Below are 3,892 nucleotides of genomic sequence, written 5' to 3'. Positions count from 1 at the left end.
CCTGAGACGTTTCACTTTACTCTGATATCACAACGATGTCTGTGATAGCTACTTCAGATCCACATACTCAACATATGCCATGACTCAAACTCTCATGACATTATCCGCCTCGAGTCAAGATACGAAACTCTGGTTTCCTGGGTCTACGAATGAACCCACCATGTCAAAACAATCAATCACCGTGTACTGCGTACTCAACCAATCAATTCATATGATCACATCATAGGTGTGATCCGGAATCACGATCAAATAAGCAGAGAACTCTCCACTTCCAATCACAATAGGACAAACCTTTCATTGTCTCAAATTCGAGGAACACTCCAAATGCGAAGTGACACATAAAGAGTTTCTCATAGATGTAGGAGTCAATCCTACCATCTCCTCTACCGAACTATCATTAATAAGTGTCGATATCATCTTCATCTCTCTCAGGGTACTCAATCATCTCAAAATAGATTATGATGCCCTCGATCCAGTGGTCTACTACCATATGATCCAAGCCTCTACGAAATAAGACGTTGACAGACGATTAAAGTCCTTGATCAACTTAACACACGACTATCGTCGTCTCTAACGACAGCAGCAGAATCAACCTGTTCTGCCTGTGGAGCAGCCTCCTCCTAAAGGTTCTCCACATTGCGGACTCTGCCTGCAACCCTACCTCGGCTGCGACCTCTCGTCCGTCCTCGGCTGCGACCTCTCGTCCGTCCTCGGCCATGTTCACGGCCCTTTTTCCAAATTCATCACCATTCAACAATTAACACTTAGTCATACATGTGAAGTCTCAAATTCGACAAAATAGATCCAACCAATATCAATCATGAAATTTCAGAAGAATGTCCATCATCGGAGTATCGTCACAATACTCTCTACAGGACCAAACCATAAGGTATGGCTCCTAACACTCTCGCGTACCCGACGACATATCAATACCGAGGAGCATGTGATGGGTGCCCGCCTGCAGTCGGATCATCGCTCCCGGATGATATTGATAATCGCCAAATACACACTTAGGCTCTGATACCAACTGTAACGACCCTAAAACTTCGAGCCTAAAAACTCAAAATTTCAAAGTCGTTAGAACACCAAAAACAATCTCAAAGAAATCGAAATCATTTAAGTGCACAGTGGATCATCACTGAGTTATCAATACAACTCAGAAAACCAATTATTACAGCCTAAATTTATAATTTACATTACGTAAGTTGGAATGTAATAATCCTCACAATCTCTCACAAAATAGTCACACAAAATCCTCACACAGGCTGGAGGTAAATCACTTCAAGTCCTCTGAGCGGTCCGTCAATTCCCGCTAATCTACACCTGCGGAGTCATCCACTACACCATCGAATTGGTGCACCGGGATTGTAAACACCAACCCGGTAAGCTTTACAGCTCGTATGAGTAAAATGAAAACATATAACTCGCATATCAATATATACGAAAATCCACAAAACAAACAAATATAAATGCACTCATGAGTCAGTGGACGGCCCATCTGGTTGTCCCAAAGAAAAAGAAGCGCTCATGAGAAATTAAGTAACCCTTCTGGTTACCCAAATGCATTTATAATACGGGTACCAAGAACGCTGGTACACATCTGTTACCCCTCTCGTAATACACCGCTGATATTGGATAGCCACCCGCTACCCAACATCCAAAATAAACTGAGTACCCATGAGCAGATAACCACCCGTTACCTCACATGTAATACTAAGGCAGACAGACTAGAGCTCTAACTGTATCGTAACTTTCGCCCGGCCAAAGGCTATGTTCCGACTTGCCACACACGTACAATAATCTCACATCATATTGTACCAATCACGTCCGAAGACAAATCAACATTTTAACAATCTCAATGTTAAAAATCACGTACAATAATCTCACATCATATTGTACCAAAAATCATGTCCGAAGACAAATCAACATTTTAACAATCTCAATGTTAAAATCACGTACAATAATCTCACATCATATTGTACCAAAAATCATGTCCGAAGACAAATCAACATTTTAACAATCTCAATGTTAAAATCACGTACAATAATCTCACATCATATTGTACAAATCAAAATCACATGCTTGATATTTAAATCTCGTCATCGAAATGACATAAATCACGATAAAATCATAACAGTATATTATATAGCAAACTATATATATATGTACATATTTACCATTTATACAATATATATATAATCCATTATATCGTATACATGTCATATTTCATAAACACGTCCGAAGACAAAAACTCGTCCGAAGACAAAACTCGTCCGAAGACAAAACATTTTAACAAACTCATGTTAAAACCACGTACAATAATCACACCTCATATTGTACAAAAATCACATCACATGCTCAACATTTAATTCTCGTCATTCGAAATGATCAATTCTAATGAATTCATAACAGTATATAATATAGCAAATTATATATATATGTACTTATTACCATTTATACGATATATATATAATCCACTATATTGTATACGTGTCGTAATTCAATATTAAAAACTCTTGCAAAATCTTGAATCACCGCAAGGGTAGATTCGTAATTAAGTGAGATTTTACTCACCTTAACGACTCGAGCGTAATTCCACAATTCCCGATGATAATACTTTTCCTCGATTTAATGATCACCTTGAAAAGATTTGAAAAGAATTTAGAATCGTTTCGTAAACCTTTAAATGCCGAAACAGTAATAATCGGTTACTGTTCAGCAATTTTCGGTTTTACGAAATTACTGTTCAGTGTTACTGTTCACTGTTACTATTCCCGGTTACTGTACAAATATATGATTTATACGTATTTCTGTACGTATAAATATTATATACGTATTTCTGTACGTATAAATACTATATACGTATTTCTGTACGTATAAATATTAATACGTATTTCTGTACGTATAAATATTAATACGTATTTCTGTGCGTATAAATATTAATACGTATTTCTGTGCGTATAAATATTAATACGTATTTCTGTACGTATACGTACGATTTAAATGTAAATACAAATTCAGTAAATAAAATTTACTAAATTACCCTTTTACAAAATTACTTTTTACATTTACCGAAAGTAATTTATAATTACATTTACCGAATGTAAAATTTAATTACATTTACCGTAGTAAATAAAAATTACATTTACATTTACCGTACACAGTAAATTACCAAAATACCCTTCTGTCAAAACTGTTCCCACCGCCGCACGTGGCGGCGCGTGTGGCACACGCGCCACCTGTGGCGGGCCGCGCGTGGGGCCCACGCGCCGAGGCTAACCACGGCGCGTATCACGCCACCGCCGCCTCCAAAACCACCCTCTTCCTTCCCTCTGCCTTCCCACGGCCTCACACCGTGCCTAGCCCCCTCTACTCGCCCACACGCGCCGCCTAAGGCGGCGGCATCTCTCTCCAAAATCTTCCTTCTCCGATCTTCTCAAACATGAGTTCAAACACCACAAAAATCACACCCAAACATCTAAACCACCTAATTAGGCTAACCCTCACCTCAATTCGTTGATGGAGAGCTCGCCTTGAGCACGGTGATGGCGAGGAGGATCGGCGTTGCGATTGCAGAGGCTGTGGCAACGTCGGGGGGTCCTCACGGGGCGAAACGAGTGCTGGCGGGCTGGAGGGTGACTGCCTAGGTCCTTGCGGCGTCGATGGACTGGGCGGTGCAGGCCACGGACGCGCGGTGGTGGAGATCGGAAAGGGAGAGTGAAGGTTTCGGGAGAGAGGAAGAGAGGGAGAGAGAGAGAGAGGGAGAGAGGGAGGCGGGCTGAATGGGAGAGAGAGGGTTTCCAATTATGGAAACCCTAGTAAGAAAAATTTACTTTTTATACTAGTTTCCAAATCGGAAACTAACTTCCGACGTGAATAACTTTTACGTACG

The sequence above is a fragment of the Argentina anserina genome, chromosome 6 (assembly GCF_933775445.1).
Source record: "Argentina anserina chromosome 6, drPotAnse1.1, whole genome shotgun sequence".
NCBI lineage: Eukaryota > Viridiplantae > Streptophyta > Magnoliopsida > Rosales > Rosaceae > Argentina > Argentina anserina.
This window is presented reverse-complemented; position numbering follows the sequence as displayed.